The following is a 25,339-nucleotide window of genomic DNA, read 5'->3' on the forward strand; positions in this document are numbered from 1 at the left end:
GCAAAATAATGTCCCCTAATGTATTGAACCAATTAATTAGATCATCCCACAACTTAGTTCTGTTAATACTGTTATGAAGATTATGGGTGATGGGAGGCACAGAATCAGGGATAGAGTTGGGAAACCCAAATAAAAGTCAAAATTGCTTAAATATCTCTGTCAAAAGGGAGGCAGGGGCAGAATGGAGGAAAGATGTACAATTAAAACCAAGAGACTCAAGTTAGGTTGCCATGTCCCAATTGAGCTGTTCCCCCTTTTGAAGAGGCCTGAAGACCAGAGAGACAAGGGGCAAAGTCTTAGAAGACAAAGAGTTATGGATTTAGATAGTTTGGGAAGCTGTCAAAGATGAGGCCAGCCTGTCGGTATGCCTAGGTGGGTGGGGGAGGGTGAGAAAGATGGACTCAGGTGTAAGGAGGGCAGAGAGACCAGCTGTCTCCCAATAGCTGCATTAATATCCCCACCTGTAGCAATCAGGGTCTCCAGGTTAGCTGCTTGACTGGTGAAGCCCATGGCCTTAAGCTACTCCAGCTGCTGCTGAAATCAAATCTCTAGTATCTGCACCTGTGAGTTTCCTTCCCCAGCCAAAAGCTGAATCATCTGTTGTATGAGCTGCTGCTAGGGACTGGCAGTTCTTCCCCTTCTGTGCCCCCAGAGGCTCTAGCTGGAATGGATGGGAAGTGATGGGCTCTGTAGGGGCGCTACTACTTCCTCCATGGGGTGTAGAATCTGGAGGGCCCCAAAGTTGCCACTGCTGGGCACTAGCCCTAGGGCTTTCATCTACAGCCTCTGCAGTCCCTGTTGGATCTGTAGCAGGACCTGTATGTCCCAGGGGTTGGTGAGAATAGACAGAAAGTCTGGGTCTTGGGTTGGGGCTTCTTTCAAAAGACAGGGACGAAGCCAGAACTATTCCTGCAGCTGGGGGTTTCCCACAAACAAAGGAATGTCCATCAGCATCTAAGCAGCAAAATCAGAGTTCTGGGTAAATGTCTGCATCATATTTGCACATATGGGACAAAGATCATGTTTTTCATTCGCTGGAGATTTACTGAAATTTGCTGGAGAAGGCTGGGTATCTCAGGGTTATTAAACATCTCTGATCCCAGGCTGCATGGATCTCCAAAGGATAGAAACTGTTGGGGTTCACCTGGCTGGTCTGTGAGCCTCTGGATTCTGCCCAATGGGCTCTGGGTCCTGGGAAGTGAGAGCTGATGGGGCCCCTGGGGCTTGGGAAAGTTCTCAGTCCTAGAGAGGTTGGGAGAAGGAGCTGTCAGAGTTCCTAACCAATAAGGAGAAGGGATCATTACTAAATTGTTCTCTAGCAGCATTGAATATGGGTTCTTGTGTGTCTGAGTACATGCAACACAAGCCATTGCATCTCCTGAGATGCTCTGTAGGTTGCTCAGAGCCTAGTCTGGGTTGCACATTATCTCCTGCATCATGTTGGGGCTTCAAAGCCAATTCCATGGTCTATCTCATTATTTGTGGGTTATTGAGCATATGGCTGAAATCTAGATTCCTCTCCAACAGCTTTGTATCTGTGGGTTGGCCATGATCATGTGGCACAACAGGTCAGGGTTGGACATCACGTCTTGGACAAAGATGTTCTCAGTATCTCAGCTATGTCTACATTTGCTACTGTAGCTCCATGAAATTATCTGATCCAAGGCCCAAGTTGCCTAGCCATAGGACATCTCCAAAGCCAGAGAGTATGGATATAGAACCACTAGGAGGCCTATCCATAGCCCGTGGGATTGGACCACCTTCGCTGCTCCTCACGTTTCCATTTGCAGCATCAGGGACAATGTTCCTTGAGGTGGACAAATGAGCAGGGGCCAAAAGTGAAGTACTCATGGAAGCTGGAGCAAAATGGCATCTGGGGCAGAATGAGCAGCAGTAGCATCAGCAACAGTGATGGTGGCAGCAGCCACAGCCTTCTGTGGGGTCTTGATCACCAAAAGGAAAGTGAGTCTATCTTTGATCATGTCCTAATTTAATGAATCTCCATCTTTGAGAATCTTGCCTGTGAAGACCAAGACAGGCTGGGCTTGAACTTTAAACTTCCAGGAAATCTCTTTGAACTCCTTCACTGAAGTGTGATTGCTACCTTCTCCTCTTTGTTCTTGATAGTGACTCTGATCAGGGACCTTGGTTCAAGCTTTGTCTGACTCCTGCTCCACTGTCACTGCCATGTTACTGCTACCTGCCTGCCTGGCAACCCAGCCAGCCCACCCATGTTCTTCTTCCTTGCTGGCTCAGCCAACTATGGTATCTCCAGCCCTCCCTACCACCCCTTCCTGCCCTTCATTCCTATCCTTCTGCCATCTACCACAGCCCTCTCTCATTTCCTTTCCCAATTTTTCCTCTATGATCTTATTTCATTTTTTAAATAATTTATGCTCTTTTAAATATATTGTTAGATCTCCTAGGAATTCTTCTTGGGCTTGTGCTCAATCTATATTTTTCTCCGAGGCTTTGCTTATCAATATTTTCAAGTCATTGTCTTCTTCTGTGTTTTTGTGTCTTGAATTTCCCTGTCCCCACAGAAGCTTTTGATGGTCATGTTCTTTTCTTTCTTTTTTCTTTTCTTTTCTTTTTTTGCTAATATTTTCTCTTTTTCCAGCTTATTTCTTAACTTTGTACTTTATGTTAGCTAATTAGTCTGCTCACTTCTGTGGGGGATGGCATGGTTAGCTCAAGCTACTTTGAATAGATATGGAGGCTTGTAGGTTTTCAGAGCTTCTAAGGTGAAGTGATCTAGGGAGAATTCTGGTCAATATTCTTCTGATTTGTACTCTGGTTCTCATCTAGATAGAGCCCCTGCTCTCTCTTATCCAAAAATTATAACCATCCCTCTCTACCCTGGAACTGCAACCTGAAATTGGTTATTGGTAAAGGAATTACCAAATGGCATTAAGCCTTGTATCCCATGCTAGCACTTCTGTAATATCATCTGTAATATCTTTCTAACCAGAAGTTTATTCCTCTTATTGCATCTTTTGCCAACGCCATTGCTGCTGTTGTCATCTCCATTGGTACCACTGTCTCTGGGTAGCAACTGTTGCTACTTCCTCCATTCAGGTTCCTGACCAGCCCTTCCCTAAGGGGCATAGGCAGTCCTTTCTTTCTAGCCTTCTAAATTGCCCTGAGATAGAAAAGTGAGATACTATGAATTTTGTTGTTGTTATCCCTCTCAGAATTTGATTTGAGGTATTTTTTAAAGTTGTTTAGAGAATAGTTGGGAGAGCTGTGCAGAAATACTCAGTTCTTTCTGCCATCTTGTTTCTGCCGACCCACATTCCTAAATGAGCCTAGATCCTTTCTAAAGCATCTGAAGTTAATTAGTTGCTTTAAGAAATTGTGATGGTTTTCTTCAGAACCAGTACTTGATGTTATGGGCAAGACATTGTACTATGCATTGAAGATAAAAAAAAAATCAGCCCTTCTCCTGCATATGCTTAAATTCTACTAGAGAATACATCTAAAACAGGTATGTCCAGATAATTTGAGAAGGGAGGAAACACTAATAGTCATCAAAGACTTCATTGAAGAGTGATACCTAAGGTAAGGTATTCACTGAGTGAAGCTTGGAGAAATCTAAATACTTTAAGAAGCAGAGGTGAAGAGATGGGGCAAGAGGGAATTTCAAGCTTGGGAAAAAGCAAATGAAATCAGTCAGTGTGGCTGGAATGGAGAGTGCATAAAGAGGAAGGATGGGGAAATAAGTCTGGTAAAGATAAGGCCTCAGATGAGTTAAAAAGGGCTTTAAATGACAAAATTAAGTCGGTGTATTTTTATTTTACAAGCAATAGAATACCACTGAAGATTTTTGAGCAAAGAAGTGACCTGTACTTTATGAAGATTACTTCAGCAACAGTGGGAAGGAGAGACTGAAGAGAGGAAAGATAAAAAATGAGGATACCAACTAAAAGGCTACAAGATGAACAGTAATGACAGTCTCTGTGATTGAAGAGTTGAGTATGGATGCAAGAGATGCTGTTGTGATAAAATCATGAGGGGATGAGAGAGAAACAAGAGTTAATAATGACCCCAAGACTGCAGACAAGGGAGATTGGAAGAATGAAAAGGAAGTATAATAGGTACTAGGGATACAAAGTTAAAAAAAAACTTTTTAAAAGAATTGGTCTTTGTATTTAAGGTGCTTACATTTTATTAAGGGATATAAAAGGATGAATTCTTCGTTAGCAGGAAGAAAAAAGTCTGGAGGAGTGGATTTAGGGTTGAAGATGCGGGAAACCAAACAGCCAGTTCTGAGGTTAGGGTTGATTTCCGGAGGTTTGGACAGATGTGGTCCTGACTCACTCTCATTCTTCTCCCCAGTAAAATCCAGAAGAGGTGGATCTGTGGGCAGTATGATCAAGTTGGAGAAAGAATCTTGAAAAAAGGGAAGAACCTCTTCTCTTTTCTCAACATAACCCCTTTCTGTGTCCTCTTCAAACTTTTCACATCCTCTTAAATTGGAGCCCAAAAGAGGACATAGTTCCCTTTTTAGAGGCTGAATTAGAGTCAACCATAGGACATAAAGAAAATTATTTAGCAAGGGAAAATCTCTTTAGAGTCAATAAAATATTGATGTGCCATGCACAGTTCAAGTCGCTGATTATACATAGAGAAAAAATAAATAGTCCATGCCTATTTACATTCTAGTTAAAGGAGAAAGAGCTAGAGATGGAAACAGAGATTGAAAGAGACAGAGAGAGAGAGAGAGAGAGAGAGAGAGAGAGAGAGAGAGAGAGAGAGAGAGAGAGAGAGAGAGAGAGAGAGAGAGAGAGAGAGAAGAGATAAATGGTTATTTATAAGGGGAGGTATATAAAAGATACTAGAAGCCAGAGGGTAAGAGGAATTTTTTATGCAGCCTTAGAAATATAGATTTAAAGGTAGAACTGATCATAGAAATCATCTAAGTCAACTCAGTCATTTCACAGATGGAGAAACTGAGGCTTAGGAAGATTAAGTGATTTGTCTAAAGTCATAAAGTTAACAAGTGACCAGTCCCCTCATCACAAATGCTGTGCGCATCAGAGTTACAAAAAGCAAAAACAAAACAACCATTGAGTGAGATGATTCTGAGTCATTGAAACTGTAGCAGTTTCAAAATACATAGAAGCCCAGAATTCCCTCTGGAGATTCTTAGGGACAAGCAGATCAGAATAGGGGTAAAACAAGGTTCATCAAACCATACTAATGCATTGGAAAGAAGATAATGACTCACATTCATCTAACCTTTTCACTGTTTGTAAAACACTTTTGCTCAGCCACCCTGCAAGGTGAGTTATACAAGTGTTATTATACCCATTTTACAGATGAAGAAACTGGGGATTGGAAAGATTTCTTGGCTTGCCCACAAACACTTGGCTAGTCAGTGCCAGATGGGATCAAATGTAGATCCCCTGACTCTAAGTCCAGAGCTCTTTTTATCAGACCATCCTGTCTCTGGGACAAGAGCCAGAAAATTGGAGTTTAATCCCAGTTTTTAAAGTTGTTATTATTATTATTTTTACTATCAACTGTGTGACCTTGGGGTGGTCATATCACTTGCCTGAGTCTCCACAATTTTCTTATCTATCAGATGGGAGGGTCAGACTAAAAGGCTAAACCTCTTAACCTCTATATCTCTCTAAGCTAATGGCTTGTGTACATGAACTTTTCCCAGGCCAAAGTGAGAAAATAATCATAATAATCAAAACCTAATGCTAAGAAACAAGAAACAACTTTCCTGCCAAGAGTCTTTCCTACCCCTTTGTAACAGAGCGGAGGCCCAAGGAGAATGGCAGCAGCTCAGAACCAAAGATGAGAGTCTCATAGCAACCAAAAAGAAAGAATCTATGTTTCCCCCATTAGCCAGACACACAGTTCTCAAAGAACCAGAGGAAGCCTGGAATTCATCCCAGGATGACTAAACCCAAGGAAGACTAAACCAAGGAAAACTTTGCATTATTAAAAAAAAAAAACATTTTCCTCTTTATTTTTTTAATTTCCCAAGCATCAAGGAATTAACAGAATGAACAATTGCTTCAAACTCAATGTGGTGTCTGAAAGAATCATTTGGTTCCATTTTCCATTTGTTTATGGTCACATTAGGTCTTTACCTTTCTGAGAGAGGAAGGAGAAAAAAAAGTCTCAAAGAGAGAGATCATCTGGCCCAGGGTTCTTAACTTTTGTGTATCATAGTTTCATTTGGCAGTCTGGTGAAGCCTATGGACCCCAACTCAGAATCGTGTTTTTAAAAACATAAAACATAGGCTTGCAAAGGAAAACAATAATATTGAAATTTTATCTATCTCCATATTTATCAATCTCTATTTCTATCTATAACCATATATATCTCTATGCCTAAATATCTATGTATAGAGACAGAGAGACATACCAAATGCCCACACCTCAGATTTAGAACTCTTGATCTAGACGCACTTCCCACCCAATAAAGAAATCCTCTCTAGAGGATTCCTGGCAGATGATTCAAGTCTTTGCCCACTTGTAGGGGCAGGAAACTTACTTCTTAACAAGGCAGCCATTCTGCTATTGAACAGCTCCAAATACTGAATATTGGTGCAGCCATTACTAAAAATATATGGGGCATCTACAATTAGCTAAGAGTTATAAGGGATTTACTAAGAAAGGAGAAATTGTTCTCACCTACAAAGAGTATAAAACCTTTGTCCTCCTTCTTACCTTAATTGGTAAAATGCTTTTTTTGAGAATCTGATGATCTTTGGAGGAATGTAAGAGTTTTTTAAAAAACAAAATGGGGAAACTGAGGCATAGGTTGAGTGCTTTTACCTTCTGTCTTAAAATCATCAGTTCTAAGGCAGAAGAGCTACAAGGGCTGGACAACTGGGGTTAAGTAGCGTGCCTAGGGTCACACAGCTAGGAAAAATCTTAGTTGAGATTTCAGTGTTCCTGTTTGTAAAATGAAAAAAGTTCAACTCAATGGCCCCTCAGCACCCTTCCAACTCTCAGTCTATGATCTTATTAATGGCAGAGCTGTCAGCATCTGGTCAGCCCACAGTCCCCTTTCATCCAGAAGCTGGACTCAATAGAGAATGCTGTCTTTAGCCATGCTTTCTGAGCTTTAGCAGCTAGAAGAGAAATCATGTGGCCCCCTCCTATTTCTCTCATTTTCACTATAGTTGGAAAAGGGCCACAGGATTCCATTCTACTCTTCTTCCACTAAATGAGGGCCATGCTACTTTCTAGAAGGGGAGGGAGAGGAGAGATTTTCCTTTCTGCAGATATAGCTAGTACTTCTCTCTGTGTCTGTGAGCTTCCATTTAAAAAGTGATTTTCCTGTCATACCACCCCCCATTTAAAAAATTTTTATTGTCATGCAAAACACACTTCCATATTGGCCATTGTTGTAAGAGCAAACTCATACATAACCAAAACCCCAAAATAAAACCAAAAATACACTGATGTGCAAGACAACCCCATCAGTTCTTTCTCTGGAGGTGGATAGCATCCCTATCATGTCTTTCAGGACTATCCCAGATCTTTGCATTGCTGGGAGTAGCCAAGTTTTCATAGATAATCATTGCCCGATGTTACTACTACTGTGTACAATGTCAATGTTCTCCCAGTTCTGTTTATTTTGCTCTGCATCAGTTCCCACCAATCTTTCCAGCTTTTTCTATAATTATCCTTCTCATCATTTCTTACAGCACGATAGTATTCCATCACCACCATGTACCACAATTTGTTCAGCCATTCTCCATTTGATAGACAGCCCCTCAATTTCCCATTCTTTGCTGCCGCAAAAAGAGCTGTTATAAATATTATTGAACAAGCACCACTCCCCCATTTAAATGTGCTTAATCCTCAGTATTTTGCCTTAGTGGTTTTATTTACTCTCATTTTGCTTTTACATTAGTCTTTTTATATTTTGCTGTTTTAGCCTCCGAGTCTTCTTTTTTTGATTGAAGCTCTTTGAAGCTAATTGAGTTTTCTCTTTTTTTCCCTTGTAATTTTTGTCATTTGACTCAGCTCCCATTTTGTATTTCATTTTTGTGGGGTCACAACCCCCTTCCCTCACTCCTGAGGCATTTTCAGCTCATTTATTCACACATTTCCCCTTAGCATTTAAGCAAAATGCAAAATATCCTCTAAGTGAGATGACTCTTAGTCACTGAATGCTGTCATGGTTTCAGAACAATAGGAAGCAAAAGGTGGGAGGTTCATTTCAGCTAGCAAATGAATAGTCCTTCTATTCTGTCTTTCTTCTTTTTCTTCTCTTTTTTTTTTTAAACCAATAGTGATTCAGATATCTTAGTCAAGCTGCCTAATGTTGGCTGACTCTACTACAAACAGACAACCATGTTCTGTTGGCATCTGGGTAGAGCAGCCACTTATGCATGGACAACAGGTCTCAAAATTAAGTGCTTGAAGACAGGTGTGAAGTCAGGAAGTTGAAAGATTGAGGAGAAAAGGGCTGAGAAAAGAGGACATTGCATCAGCAACTTCCAGCAGTTTCCAAATCATCAAGCTCTCTCCCCCCAAGGAAGGCTTGAACTCTGGCCTCTCAGACAGGGACTTGGAACCCGATGATTTGGCTAACTCGTCCCTACACTGGAACAGAAAGGACTTAGTCTACACCCTTCTGTCTCCCCATTAGGGACTGGTCACTAGAATCAAGGCCAAACCAAGTTTACTAATTAGCTCCTGAAGAGCCTTTGATGTTTGTTGTTTTATTTTATTTTTTTATTTTTTATTTTTTATTTTTTGGCTGCGTGGCCTTATGGAGGATGGTCACTCCTTCTGTACTGGAATATCTTTTTTTTTAATTTTATACTTTTTCCAGATTACATGTAGATACAATTGTAATCATTTTCTAACATTTTGTTATCCATGCTCTCTCCCTCCTTCTCATCCCTCCTTCCAGCCCAAGATAGCAGGTAATATTAAATAGATTGTACATGTGTTATCACACAATACATATTTTCACATTCATCATGATGTGAAGGAAGACAAATTATCGCTTCTAATGGAAAAACATTAATAAAGGAAATAAAGCGTAGGATGGTATGCTTCAATCTGCATTCAGACATCAGGAGCTCCTTCATGCGCCAAATGTGTTCTCCTTAATGTCCAATAGAAAGAACAATGATCTTGGAGTCAGAGAATCATAATATTGTAGAGTTGGGTCAGGTAGATGGTTCAGTGGACCAGGCTACAGATGGGAGTTTGGGGTTCAAAACTGGCCTCAGACACTTCCCAGCTGTGTGATCCTGGGCAGATCACTTAACTCCCATCACCCTGCCCTTACTGCTCTTTTGCTTTGGAACTAATACATAGTAATGATTCTAAAACAGAAAGTAAGGATTTTTTTTAAATTATAGAACTTATTAGAAACTTATAGAAACCTCAAGGGCTAACTCCCTCATGAGTCCAATTACCTCATTTTAATGATGAGAAAACTGAGGCTAAGAACTTTAAGTGATTTCTTTATAATCACTCAAGGAATAAATATCAGAAGCAGGATAAGAACCCAAGTCTTCTGACTTCTGAATCAGTGCTCTTTCCATGGTAGCACATTGACTTAGTTTTCCTTTGACAGTGTATGATAGTGGGCAATTCACCTAAAATCCTTGGTTTTCAGGTTCCTTGCCTACCAAATAAGAGAATTGGCATGATTCCATGGTGATGAAGCATGTTACCCACCTTCTACTAGAGAAGCAATGGATTCATATACTTTTTGGATATGATCAATGCATGGAATCTATGTTGCTTAATTATGAATATTTATTATGAGGATTTCTTGATTTATTATGAATTTATTTATTATTGAAAGGCAGAATGAGTCAGAGTTGTACAAAGTCACTAGACTTAATCCTTTTTCTGGAGTTATTAAAGACCAATGACAAGACAAAATTCAAGATAACTAGTGATATGTGAGGTTTATTATACAGCATATTTGTTATAGAACTTTCTTCTCCTTTTTTTTTTCCATTGGGGAGAAGGTAGAATGGAGAGAAAATAAACTTTTGTTAAATGAAAAAAATTAAAACCTAAAAAATCTTCCCCAAAAATAAGTAGTTTGAACTGTTAGTTATACTTTCAAGTCTAAGCCTTCCCCTAAGATCCTAGAATAAACCAACATTCAAAACACCAAGAAAGCAGTAACAGGACCAGCACTGACTTTCCTTCTAAAAGTGATATAGACGCCCAGTCTTATTATCAAGTGTGAAGTTAAGTGGGTTGAAAAAGTGGGCAAACAGAAAAAAAGAACACTACCATAATAAGTTATTATGGTAGCAAAGATGCTCAAGACACAAATACAGATGAAGATGACTCCAAAACATTTACAAGTATTGCCTGAGGGAAAAACAGCTTGAGCACAAACTCAAGTAAAATTCCTGGAAGAGATGAAGGAAAAGTTGTTTTTTTTTTTAAGTCAAAAATGTTTTTTCATAAATGGAATGAGAGATCTTGAGGAAAATAATAGAAAGGAAATGAGAATAAAGAATTGGAAAGGGAATTAACAGTTTGCACAAGAGGTACAAATGTTGCCCAAGGAACAAACTCCCTGAAAATTTCAATGGACCAAATAGAAGCCAAGGTCTTCATAAGGCAATAAGAAATATTAACGTAAATACTATTAGAAGTCTAAAAAAATAGAAGCAAATGTAAGGTATCTCATAGCAAAAACAACTCACCTAGAAAACAGATTGGGGAGAGAAAATTTAAGAATCATTAGACTGCCCAAAATCTACAAGCAAAAAAAGAACCTATGTCATATTTCATGATATCTTAAAATAAAACTGCTTACATATTTTTAAGACCAGAAGACAAAGCAGAGATAGAAATAGTCCATCAGTTACTTCCTAAAAAAAAAAACCCTCAAAATTAAAACTCCTAGGAAAATCAGATCCACAATCTAAAGTATTGAGGTAAAAGGGGGAAAAAAATACTGCAAGTAGCCAGAAAGAAAGAATTCAAGTTCTAAGGAATCTCAGTCAGGAACACCCATGATTTGGCAGCCATTACTAAAAGGAGCAGAGAATTTGGAATATGACATTTTGTTGGCTTATAACCAAGAATAACTTATCCAGCAAAATGGAGTGTAATGCTATATAGTACAGGGGAAGGAGGGGATCTTTTAATGAAAAAGAGGACTTCTAAACATTCTTTTCAATTTATTTTTTAATATGTTGTTTTCCTGTTTCATGTAATAATTTTTAACATACATTTTCCAAAATTATAAGATCCAAATTGCCTCCCTGCCTCTCTTCCCTCCCCCAATGGTGATGGTAAGCAATTTGATCTGGATTATACAAGTATTATCATGCAAAACTTACTTCCATATTAGTCATTGTTGTAAGAGAATACTCCTATAAAACTAAAACTCCAAAATAAAAACCCAAATAAACTAAAGTGAAAAATATTATGCTTTGATCTGCATTCTGACTCCCAACAGTTCTCTCTGGATTTCAATAGCATTCTTTATCATAAATCCTTCAGAATTGTCTTGTGTTGTATTACTGACAGTAGCTAAGTCTTTCACCGTTGATCATCACACAGTATTGATGTTACTATGCACAATGTTCTCCTGGTTCTGTTTATTTCACTCTTCATCAGTTGAACTTAGCTCTTGCCAGCTTTTTCTGAAATCATCCTGTTTATCATTTCTTACAGCACCATAGTATTCCATCACCATCATATATCAAAATTTGTTCAGCCATTTCCCAATTGATGGACATCCCTTCAATTTTCAGTTCTTTGCCAACACAAAAAGAGCTGCTATAAATATTTTTATTGGGATACAGACCTGGTAGTGGTATTACAAGATCAAAAGGCAGGCACAGTTTTATAGATCTTTGAGCATAGTTCCAAATTGCCCTCTTGAGTGATGAAATCAGTTTACAATTCCACTAATAAGCTTTATTGTCTCAGTTACTGGTTTATACCTAATTTCTACCATTCTGTTTTCTAATGAATTCTTATTCCAAAAGCTAGGGTTTTTGGGTTTATCAAACAATAGGTCATTAAAGTCATTTACCCCTGTATATTGAGTATCTAATTTATTTCATGGTTCACCATTCTATTTCTTAGACAATACCAGATTATTTAATGATTTTTTGTTTATATTACAATTTGAAATCTAGTACCACTAGACCACCTTCTTTCACATTTTCTTCATCCATTCTATCAGTATTCATGACCTTTTGTTCTTCCAGATTAATTTTGTTATTATTTTTCTAGTTCTATAAAATAATTTTTGATAGTTTGATTGGTATGGCACTAAGTAAATTAATTTAGATAAAATTTGTTATTTTTATTAGCCTTGCCTCTTGATGAACAATTAAAATTTTTCTAATGGTTTAGATCTGATTTCATTTGCATGAAAAATATTTTGTTCATATAATTCCTGTGTTTGTCTTGGCAAATAGATTCATAGGTATTTTTATGCTGTCTAGAGTTATTTTAAATGGAATTTGTCTTCCAATCTCTTGCTACTAGACTTTGTTGGTAATATATAGAAATACTGGTGATTTATGTGGGTTTATTTTGTATCCTGCAACTTTGTTAAAGTTATTAATGTGTACTTAAATTAATTAATTTATTAAAGTTATTTCAACTAGCTTTCTAATTTATTGTCTAAGATTCTTTAAATATATTGTCATATCTTCATAGAGTGACAATTTAGCTTCCTCATTGCCCATTTTAATTCCTTCAATATGTGAAGGGGAATTCTTTATTTTCTTTGTCTATTTTGAGTTAACACTGACTTAACCCCTACTTAACACTTTGTTATCAAGTAAGAGAATTCACAAGTCACTCACTTAGAGTGTTCCACCATTTTAATCAGAAACTTGTGAATCCTTTGATAAAAGTTGACACCTTCAGAGGCCTATGATAAGAGTTGGCTCCTTCAGAGGATGAGAAGTGGATCTTACAGACACTGCTGATCAGTGCTAGGCAATTTGGAAGCTGTGATTGGGCCCTGTGAAGAGGGGAAGGGAAAAGAAGTGACTATAAAAAGTCCTGAAAGTCTTTGGCTGGGTGGTCTTCGGATTGAATCTTCAGCTTGGAGGATCTTGGATTGGAACTCCAGCTTGGAACTATGACTTAGACCTTGGCTTTGACTTGGGACCTTGGCTCTTGGACTGGGTGAATGAGTAGCTGACCTTCCTTTCCTGGCTTCTGGAGAGAGATTAGTTCCAGAGAAGCCTTCCCCTCTTAGAGGAGACCTCGTGGGTGGAACTCTGGGTCCTCTGGTGGAGGGTTAACAAGCCCTGCTGGACTGAGCAATATTTAGTGTGATAGGTTAGACATCTTCTCTACACTCTTTTTGTATTTCTCTACTTTCACTCTTTCCACCTTTTTGTAAGTAAAATATTAAAAGTCATTTTGATTTAAACTATAATATTTTAAATCAGCAACCACCATATTATTTTAGAATTCTCACATATTTATTCAAACCCTTACTTTAATTCCTTACAAATGTCTTTTTCTTCTCTTATCGCTAAAGCTAGCATTTCTAGTACAATACTAAATAACAGTGCAAAAATGGGCATCCTTGCTTCAATCCTAATTTTCTTGGGAAAGCTTCTAAATTTTCCCATTGTAGATGATACTTTCTGATGGTTATAGATATGTACTACATACCACTTTAAGGAAAGGTTCATTTATTCCTATGCTTTCTAGTGTTTTTAATAGGAATCGGTATTATATTTTGTCAAAGGCTTTTTCTGCATCTATTGAGATAATCATGTGATTTGTTAGTTTGGTTTTTTATAAAGTCAATTATGCTGATAGTTTTCCTATTAGCAAACCAACATGGCATTACTGGTATAAATGCCACCATCATAGCAAATGATCCTTGTGATATATCGCTATAGTCTCCTTGCTAGTATTTTATTTAAAATTTTTAGATCTTTGTTCTTTAAGGAAATTGGTCTATAATTTTCTTTCTCTGTTTTTTGCTTTTCCTGGCTTAGGTATTAGCACCATATTTGTGTCATAAAAAAAATTAGTAGGACTCCTTCTTTACTTATTTTCCCAAATAGTTTATATAATATTGAGATGAATTATTCTTAAAATATTTGATAGAATTCACTTGGGAATCTATCTGGCCCTGGCAATTTTTTCTTAGGGAGTTCTTTGCTGGCTTGTTCAATTTATTTTTATGAGATGAGATTATTAAAACATTCTATTTCCTATTCTGTTAATTTAGGCACTTTATGTTTTTATAAATATTCATCAATTTACCTATATTGTCAGATTTATTGTCATATAGCTCCTAATAATATGAGTTTTAATTTTCTCTTCATTAGTGGTGAATCCACCCTTTTAATTTTTGATACCGATAATTTGATTTTATTCTTTCCTTTTATACTTATTTCATTTATTTAATCAAATTAACCAATACTCAAAAATTGTTTTCTTAATATAAAACCAACTCCTAGTCTTATTTATTAATTTTACAGTTCTCTTTCAATTTTGTTCATTTATTCTTTGATTTGGGAGATTTCAATTTTTTCTTTAATTGAGGATTTAAAATTTGTTCTTTTCCCAGTTTTTTAAAACTGTATTTAAATTGTATACCCAATTCATTTATGTTCTTTTTCTCTATTTTATTGATGTAAGCCTTTAAAGATAAAAATTTTCCCCTAAGTATTCTTTGGCTTCATCCCATAAATTCTGATACTTGTCTATTTAAATTATTGGTTGTTTCTAGAATTTGTTCTTTGACCAATCCCTTTTTTATAATTAGATTATACCATTTTCAATTAATTTTTTTATTTTTTCTTTCCACGGATCTATAGTTTTTATTGTATTATGACCTGAGAAGGATGCATTCATTATTCTGCTTTTCTTCATTTGGTTGTGAAGTTTTTAATGCCCTAATTCATGGTCAATTTTTATGTAAGTACCTTGTACTGCTAAGAATAGATTGTATTTCTTTCTCTTCACATTCAGTTTTCTCCAGAGATCTATTAAATCCAACTTTTCTAAGATCTCATTCACCTCCTTGAGCTAGGGATTGGAACTTCAAGGAGATGGGCATGGGGTTAGTTTGATGGCTTAGGTAGGGTCTCAGGGTCTCAGAGTTGGCTTGGGCCCAGGTTCAGAACCTGGAGCAGTAGGGGTGGGATAGGAGGGCTTCCTGTTGGCTTAAACTGGTTCTCCTTGTTGTGGTCTTGCTGCAGCCTGTACTCCCCTCTTATTCCAGTGAATCTCTCTGACTACCTTCCAAGTTGTTTTCTACAAGAAAATTGCTTCATTCTATCCCCTTGTTCATTGTCAGTCTGGCATTCATTTTGAAGTGGTATTTTAAGGTTGATTGGAGAGGATTCTTAGAGAGGTTTAAGTTTTCTGTACCTCTGCTCTGCCATCTTGACTCTGCCTCCACTTCCAAACATTCCTGAAGAAAAGACCAGAGCTACCAGATACTTTGAAATAGAAACCCAGAAATGAAGAGAAATATAAAAGATAATCATGAAATGAAGAGAAATATAAAAAAACAAACATGAATGGCTATGATAGAGGACTAAACTATGTTAAACTGCTTACATTCAAATATGAGGTGATACATGTGCTCCTTCTGATCTGATAATGGTTGAATTAGTCTAGATAAGCTTAAGAAAAGAATGCAAAAAGAGAGGAAGAAAAATAAATGGGGAGAGGAAAGGAAAAGGAACTTTGGGTGAACTTCTAATAAGGGTACAAAAGTAGGCATCTATATCAAAAAGGAAGAGGAAGAGAAAGGTAATAATGGAAACTTGAACCTCATTCTTATCTGAACTGGTCAAAAGCAGGAAGAAAATACATATATACAGAGTTGGGTACAGTAATGCATTTTGCTCAATAGTGAAATGGAAGGGAAAGAAAGAGGAGGAGAATTATAGAGAGTTCAGATTAGGGAAAGATTTAGCCCTAAGCAAAACAAATACTAAGGATGTACAAAAATATTTATAACTCTTTAACCAAACTATCACCAGATCTTGCCTTATTGGACTCCCTTTATGAACCCTGATAATGATAAAGATCAGAGGGAGGGGTGGCAGAGTTGGGATAGAAGAGTGGGAAGGGGGATGTTGGCAGAGTAAAAGAAAATATCCTTTTAACAATAGGTTAAGGAATTGAAATTTATATAACTGCAAAAAATGGAGAACAGATGAGTTTCATGTAACCATTCACATATCTATAATATTCAAAGAAATATCAACTGATCAATTGATAACCATTTTTATAAAGACAGTTCAAAGATAACCTTACTCCTGTGGATAGCAGCATAGTGGGGTATATGGGGTTTTGGGGATGATTAGCACTTTTGGTGTGAGGGCTTTCCCAGTCCTTTTCAGGGCAGCTCATCCTTCTTTGATGTTCACCTAGTACTCAATTCTCATCTGTGACTCTAAGAAGTTAGGGCACACTCCAGCCATCTCACCCTAGTAAAACTGTCTTGGCAGGTGAACTAAACCACATTATGGGTTTATCAATGAAAAGGACATACACCCCAAGCATGTGAAGATGAAAACAATTTGTTCCAATGGCCATGAAGGCAGTTGAAGTAGGCAGTGTGGAGCACTTACAGCTTGCAGAAACTGAATATGCGATGGTCATCCACTGTATCCCAGGTCATGGCCAGTGATCTTGAATTGTACCCTGCCATTAGACTTCAATGATTCTGGAAGAGAGAGTGAGGCCATTAACTTTGGGCAACTCTTCCCTAGTTAAATCCAACTCCTGTGCAAGTCAAGACATCACCCCTTGATGTCATTGGTCCTCTTTGGGGCAAACAATAACTATCACTTAGCAGATGGTCTTTATGAGTGAAATTTTTTTCTCTAATATTTTGACAACCATATTGCAATGTCATTAATTTCCTTTTTAACCCTATTTATTTTATTTTATGAATTTAAAGTATTATTCTGAGAGGTGGTTGATAGGCTTCAACAGACTGTCAAAAGAATCCTAGATATACACAAAAATGTTAAGAAACCATTTATACAGTAGATGATTAGTAATTTTAATATGATTTTATCATACATTATATTTTATTTTATTATATATTATGTTATATAAATGAATAATATGATTTTGTGAAGAGATTGATGGAGGGTTTACTACAAGAATTATTTTCTAATGTAGTTTTATGGCTCTTTGAACAATATGCATAGAGACCCAAATCAGTAAGACCTGGACCAAGTACTGAATTATCTTTGAATCAATAAAATGGGAAGATTGAGGACCTTCTCTCACATGTAAATGGGATGTGCCTTCAGAGTTACTACTTGGGATGAGATGGGGTAATAACATGGTTGATAAGGGGACCAGTTCATTTTGGGAAGCTTAGTTGTTTCAAAAGCTTCTCACTTCTAAGTAACCACAGGTATGTGGCAACTTGGTAAAGATTCTGGGAAGGATCATGATCATATAACTAATAGAACACTAGACTGGGGACTGATAGACCTGGATTCAAGTTTTGTTTCAACTTCTATGATCAGGGTAATGTAGTGGAAAAACATCTGTTCTAGGAGATAGGAGGCATAGGTTCCAAGTCCAATGCTGTCATTAACTAGCTATGTAATTTGGGGTAAATTACTTCACTTTGCTGGGCCTCAGTTTCCTCATCTGTAAAATGTATTAGACACTCAACCTTATAGCTCTGATGTTTTATGTCTAAATTTGTCTCTCTGAGACTTAACTCTCTTATCTTTAAAATAAGGTTGACTAGATTGGCACTTCTTAACCTGTAATCTACAGGCTCTTAAAAGATCCTCTGTAGTGTATGGATTTATTATAAATTATACCCCCTTATTCCATTTGAAAATCTATTTTGGTTGATATCAGCCCCACCCTTTGATTGGGCACCTCATGGCTCCCTGGCCAGTGGGACAAGGCTAGCTTTAATACTCCCAAAACTCATGGTGTCTGGAAGACATGGCTCTGACTCTGACTGAGGTTAAGACTGTCCAATCAGAGAGAACCAGAAGGAGTGAGGTCAATTGCTTTATAAGAAAGGGGAGTGAGAAAGGCCTCTTTTTGGGGGTGTTCAGCTCTTGGTACACCTGGACTGGAGACTCTTGCTGAAGGGACCACTTTTGGCTGTAAACAGAGACAAACTCAGATTAATAAGGCTCAGCCAGATGATCATGTGATTTGTCTTTGTGTCTCTAACTTTTACTAATAATTATAAATTAATATATAGCCTCCAGGTAATTTTAATCATAACAATAGATGTGTACTGGACCTATCTAAAACTGAGACCTGAATACTAATTGCTAAATTTTCAATGTGAGCCTTTACCTCTTGGAAATTGGGAAATGCCACAAAATGGGGCTTAATTTATCATTTTGTTGATTGTCTAAGATTTAAGAACATAATGGAGAAAATGTTAATAAGGCAGGTTAAATTTAAAAAATATGTTACAGATATATCTTTTCCCTAAAGAAACAGTTGTTAACCATTTACCAGCATACCACTGACCCTTACTTAGAACAGGGAAGCCATGAATTTGGATAAGAAAAAAATTACGTCATGATTTTTACTAATCTCTAAATGAAAGCTAGAATTTCCTTCAATTATAAATTTAGGCAACAAACAGTATGTCTGTAGCTCTGCCAAAGGAAGCCACTGATGTGGTAAATGTTCAGAACACCCAGACTAGATGACCTCTGAAATCCCTTCTAGTTCTAACATCCTGTGGTCTATTCTTTTCTATGATAAAATCTTGACTTTAGTCATTCAACTGGGTCCCTACCAAGCCAAAAATCAATATGCTTGCATCTCATCTCCTAAGTTTGCTAGAGTCCAAGAAGAGAGGAATGGTGTGTTGCATGGGTTATTTAATACTTTGGCAAGAATGAGCAAAGGAACTTTAATTGCCCGGAAAAAATGCTGTAGTAGTTGTCAAAAGCTTCCCAGGCTTGTGTCTCCTCATCTAGCCTTAAGGGTGGTTGCCTATAGCAACATTCTGGAGTTTGAAGGGCCCTTAATTCAATTATGGAATTCCTCTACCCTCAGCTACCAATCTAAACTCCCCATAACCTGTCAGAGAAAAAACACTCTCCTAAAACTAATCTAATTGAAATGATTTTAGGGGCCAATGATCTCTTTCCTAATCAGATCACAATGACTACCTTCTTTCCTGGTTCTGCTCCTTTCATTCTCCATCAGTTTCTACAAGTCTTTAAGATTGTTTTTATAAATAGTGATGTCATAAATTGTCTTGGTTCTGCACACTTCTCTATATCAGTTCATTCAAGTCTTTCCATATCTCTTTGAACTCATCTATTTCCTCATTTCTTACAGCATCTGATTATATTCATGTACTATAATTTGTTTAGCTATTTTCCAATTGATGAGTGAGTATCCCCTTAGTTTCCAGCATTGTTGGGTTTTGTTACTAAAAAATGAGATCATAAATATTGTTGTACATATAACATTTTTTCCTCTTTCTTTGAACTCTTTGGGAGAAAGACTTAGCAATGGTGTAGTTGTTTCAAAGGGAATGCAATGTTTAGTAATTTTTTTTGTACAATTCTAAATTGCTTTCCAGAATGTTTGTTTCCATTTAGAACTCTTCCAACAGTGAACAATGGGCCCATTTTCCATAATCCTTATAAAATTTACAACCCTAACCCTAAATTTTTCTTTGTTTTTTTTTTTGGCATCTTTGTCAATCTGATTGGTGTGAGGTAGAACTTCAAATTTTATTTAATTTGCATTTCTCTAATTATTAATTATTTGGAGTATTTTCATTTGATAATGAAAAATTGGGGTTTTTCCTTGAGAACTTATTCATATTTTTAGACTTTTTATCAATTGAAGAATGGCTTATATTCTTACAAATTTGAATCCATTCCTTTACATAACCATTCACTTTCATATCTTGGAAATGAGACCTTTATCAGTGAAATTTGCTTCAAAGAATTGTCCCAGTTAATTGTTTGTGCAAAAACTTTTAGATTTTATGTAGTCAAAACTGTCCACAATTTATTCAACAATAACGCAAACATCAAACAGTTTTGAAAGCTTTCAAAACACTGACCCACACAAGAATGATCCATGATTCTAGAGAATCAAGGATGAAGCATTCTGTCTCCTGACAGAGAGGCAATAAATTCAGGACATAGTGTGTGTGGGGAGGGTTGTGCATATGTATGTTTATACACATATATACACACATTTAGATATATGTGTATACATACTTGTAGGTATATATGTAGTATTATATATAAATACATTACAAGTATATTTATATATAATTTACATATCTATTTCTGAACATAGTCAATGAGAGAATTTATTTTGATTTACTATGCATATTTGCTATGAGGAATTTTTTTTTTCACAATGTGGGGTTGAAGAAGAAAATTGGCCTTCTTAAATTTTTAAAATAAAATGTAATTTTTAAAAACCTCATCAACTTTGCTGTTTCCAATGAGGTAACAGCTTCCTACCTGAAGAGTTTATTACCCATAGTCCCCAGCACATGCTAGGAAGTCAATGGCCTTCCAAGAAGGCAGGGCTTCCAACTCTCAGCATGTCTATGCCATGATGACTACTTGACAGAGACATCCCGTGGGCTATGTTCTTTGGGTAATTTTAGGCCATCCCACTGGATGAAGTTATCTAGGACCTCCAATGTTAGGTTTAGTGTTCAGTGATTCCAAAAGTCTGTTTCATAGATTGGGGACACTATTTTCTTTGTTTTCTTCTCATTTTTGAAGTGGTTGGAATGCATTTGTTATGTCTGTAACACACATTCTTTGACGAAACAAATTAATTCCTTATTGTTGCCAAGGGTAGGAATGTAGTGTTCTAATCTGTGGCTCATCCAGTTAGCTTTTTTCCACTAAAGTAATGAATTCTCTAAGAACTTTAAATTGGCCACAATCATTTCTTTTCTCTTTCATTTGCCTAAGAGAGTGACTACATGATCTAGTTGGTAGGTTCTATTTTCCTTCCTTCTGACTTTGCTATTTTACTCTATAATATTATAGCATCACAGATATAGAGTTTGAAAGGATCTCAAAGGTCATCTAATCCAAGACTCTCATTTAATAGATAAGCACACTGAAGCCCAGGGAAGTTGTAACTTGCTTGAGATCACAAAAGAAAGTGTCAGAAGAAGCATTTGAACCCAGGCCAGTGGGAAAGGTAGGTGTATTCTTAATTGGCCAAATTCTTCTCTTTTCTAAATTTAGTTTCAAGTTTACTATAATTGGGAGTGAAAAGGGATACCTAGAAGAGGAAGTTCTTTGCCAAAGCCCAAAGATACACAGAGAATGAAATAAAAAGACCACTTTCAAAAAAGCGAGGACATTCAGATTTTATTACTGTGTCTGATTTCTACCTCAAAAGATTGAACTATACCAGTCAAGTTGCAAGCAACATGAATTTATGGGGTCACTATATTTAAATGCTACTGAGAATGGGGAGTTAGGTTGCTCAATGGATAGAGCACCAGGTCCAGAGGCAGGAGATCCTAGGTTGAAATCTGACCTCAGACACTTCTTACCTAAATGACCTTGGGCAAGTCACTTAGCCCCCACTGCCTAGTCCTTAAGACTTTTCTGCCTTGGAGCCAATATTCATTATTGAGTTTAAAATGGAAGGTAGGGGTTTTAAGGGGAACATGCTATTGGGGTTAAGGTAAGAAAAATTGGAGATGTCTGAAATAATTGTTCAGTTTTTATATTTCTTTTTTTGAGCAACTAGGTATTATAGTAGAGAACCCGCCCAACTTGTGTTCAGGAAGACCTGAATTCCAGTCCTACCTCAATCACTTACTAGCTGTCTGACTCTGGGAAGTTGCTTAACCTATGAGCTTTAATTTCCTCACCTGGAAAAGGAGGAGGTTGACCTCAGTGTCCTCTAACATCCCTTCCAGGTCTAAATTTATAATTCTATAAACCTAAATTTGGTAAGACTTACTCCTTTTTCCTTCTTGGTTCAGAAAGTTTTCCTCAGTCTTATTTTGGTAGCAAGAGACTTTCTTGTTATTTTCCCTTTGATAATGGAAATCTGAGAATTTGAAAATGGAAATAAAGGTGGAAATGTGTCAACAGTACTGAGAAGGTTCATTCAACATTCAAACAGTCCCTGGTCATGGAAGGTGGAAGAAAGGGGCTGACAGCATCTCATTCTCTCTCTAAAGGGTCATTCTGTGCACACATTCCACAGGAAGCCTTTTTTTCCCATGAAGAAGAAAGCATTTGTCCCACTTGGCTTCATCTCATTAATGGCTGCCGCCACCCTTATTCATAACTGAGTAGGTTATACCTCATTAACTTCAGACCATTTAATCCTTCACTTTGTCTTAGTAATTTCCTGTGAATGAGCAATGAATCATCTCAGATGAAATCAGTATTAAGGGCTTTACAGGTTAGAAGGTGACACTTAGCCAGCCCTCACTGAAGTCAATTCATTGACATTCTTTAATAAAATCTTTCTTTTTCACCAGCAGGACACAGAGAAGATGACAGTCCTGCCCTGGAGGGGATGATCTTTTTGAAGAGACAAAATAAGCTCATATTTGGGGGAGGAGAGTGACAGACTTATAATTTCATTCATCTAGGAAAAACTGATAAGAGAATTTCTTCTGCAAATACAGATCTGTCTCTCCTTGCCTGTTTACAATCTAAAAGAGTTACCTAGATCACTGAGAGGTAAAAACAAATGAACTGGACTTCCGGGTAATCATGGTTACAATTGAGATGCCACACGCTTCCTCTCCCTGGCACTGAACAAAATAGACTACATCAAAGGAGCATAAAAATCACCTTTGGTGCAACAGGACTCCCCAGTACCCCACAGAGGCAAAGGTACGTGGGATTTGAACATTTCCACACTATAATAAGGAGGAAAAGCTTGCACAGAAAGGTGAATTGAGCTGCCCTTCCCCCCCCCACCTCCCCCACCAAAACAGAGTGAGCTACCGGAGCGCTCACTGGGACAGCAAGTGAGTGGGAAACGTCTCTGTATGGGGGGGGGGGGCACTCCAGGGTCCTTGGGATCTGGGGACTGCCAGGAAACAACGTCTCAGAGCTGTTTCACGGGAGAACCCGGCGCTGAGCCGGGCTGCGGAGCCTTACTCTGGGCGGTTGCGCTGAGCATCTGGGCGAAGCTAAACACCTGGGCAGTTTGGCTGTGATCAGGGACCCAGCACTCTAAGAAACCTCGGAGGCTGGGAAGAACTAGTCTGAGGCAACCTAAATTCACAGAAAACCCGCCCATATCACCCAGACCCCAGACCAAAAAGGAAAGGGGAATAAAACCACCAAAGGGATGGCTCATATGGCCCAAAATCAAGCCTCCAGGAAGAAAGGGAAAAAGGTGACTATTGAAAACTTTTATGGTGGAAGTACCCAAGGAAAAGAAGAGAATGAGGAGGAAATAAAAAAAAAATCAGAACATGCCTCCCAAAATGGAAACTATCAGCAAGCTCTGGAAGATCTCAAACTGGAACTTATCCAAAATATGGAAACCTGGAAAGAAAAATGGGAGAAAGAGATTCACAGTCTGACAGATAAGACTGCTCAATTGGAAAAAGAGCTCGAAGCATCCAATAGAAGGGCAGACAAAGCTGAAAAGCAAAACCAGTCCCTAATGACCAGAATTAAGCAACTTGAAGAAAGTGAGATCATAAAACAGCAAGAATCAATAAAGCAAACCCCAAAAATTAATGAATTAGAAGAAAACATAAAATATCTCACTGAGAAGGTCACAGATTTGGAAAACAGAGGGAGAAAAGACAATCTCTGAATTATCGGTCTCCCAGAAAAACCAGAGATGAACAAAAAACTCGATATTCTACAGGAGATTATAAAAGAAAATTGCCCCCACGTTCTGGAGCAAGGGGGCAAAATAGAAATAGAAAGGGTTCATAGAACATCCTCTATACTAAATCCCCAAAAGACAACCCCTAGGAATGTAATTGCCAAATTCAAGAGCATCCAAAAAAAGGAGAAAATCCTACAAGAAGCCAAGAAGAGGAGCTTCAGATATAAGGGGGCTCCCATAAGGATCACACACGACCTAGCAGCTAACACACTAAGAGACCGCAAAGCATGGAACACGATATTTAGAAAGGCAAGAGAGCTGGGTCTCCAACCAAGAATCAACTACCCAGCAAAAACTGACTATATACTTCCAGGGGAAAGTATGGGCATTCAACAAAATAGAAGATTTCCAAGCATTTGCTAAGAAAAGACCAGAACTTAGTGGAAAATTTGATATCCAAGCACAGAAAGCAAGAGAAACATGAAAAGGTAAATATGAAAGAAAGGGAAAAGCAGATAAATCTTATCTTTTCCTTTAAGTCAAACTCTCTTCTATAAGGACTACATTTACATCAAATTATATATATTAATATGTGCGGAAAATGTTTTGTGTCACTCTCAAAAATTGTATGCATCATAAGAGTAATTAGAAGAAACATGCATAGGGAAAGATTGGGGCATTAAGAAAATTTGGGGAAAGTGGGGACAAAGAAAGGAAAAGGGGGGGGGAAACCATCGATAATACTAAGATTAACTTCAAGAAATAGGGGGAAACTTAACAGAATAATCTTTCCCATATAAAGATACACATGGGAAGGGGAGGGGAAGAACTCTCATATGAGAAGGAGAGGAAGAGAGCGTGAAGTGGAATTACTTAAACCTTACTCTCAGTGAAATCAAATCTGAGAGGGAAGAACATTTAGATCCAGTGGGATCCTGAATTCTATCTTATCCAATAGGGCAAGAAAGAAAGGAAAATTAAGGAGGGGGAGGGGAGGGAGTATAAAAAGGGAGGGAAGGAGAGGGGGGAGGGGAAGGAAGCATAAAAAGGGAGGGGCTAGAAAGGGAAGCATCTCAAGGGAGGGGACTAGGGGGACTGACCTAAAGTAAATCACTGGTTCAAAAGGAGATAGCTAAAGAAGAAAGGTCAGAACTAGGGGAAGATATCAAAATGCCAGCGAATACACAAATGACAATCATAACTTTGAACGTGAATGGGATGAACTCACCCATAAAACGTAGACAAATAGCAGATTGGATTAGAACCCTAAACCCTACCTTTTGTTGTCTTCAAGAAACACATATGAGGCGGGTTGACAATCACAAGGTTAGAATTAAAGGTTGGAGTAAGACCTTTGGGGCCTCAACTGATAGAAAGAAGGCAGGAGTTGCAATCATGATATCTGACAAAGCCAAAGCAAAAATAGACCTGATCAAAAGGGATAGGGAAGGTAAATATATTCTGTTAAAAGGGAGTATAGACAATGAGGAAATATCACTAATCAACATGTATGCACCAAATGGTATAGCATCCAAATTTTTAATAGAGAAATTAGGAGAATTGAAGGAGGAAATAGACAGTGAAACCATAT

At 37.7% G+C, this 25,339-nt stretch overlaps 1 pseudogene; it reads right to left on the reverse strand.

The window, feature by feature from the left end:
* Positions 1 to 339: 339 nt before the first annotated feature.
* On the reverse strand, positions 340 to 16,600 carry LOC130457145 (ubiquilin-4-like; annotated as a pseudogene).
* Between the last annotated feature and the right edge of the window lie 8,739 nt (positions 16,601 to 25,339).

This window comes from Monodelphis domestica, chromosome 1, assembly GCF_027887165.1.
Source record: "Monodelphis domestica isolate mMonDom1 chromosome 1, mMonDom1.pri, whole genome shotgun sequence".
Taxonomy (NCBI): domain Eukaryota; kingdom Metazoa; phylum Chordata; class Mammalia; order Didelphimorphia; family Didelphidae; genus Monodelphis; species Monodelphis domestica.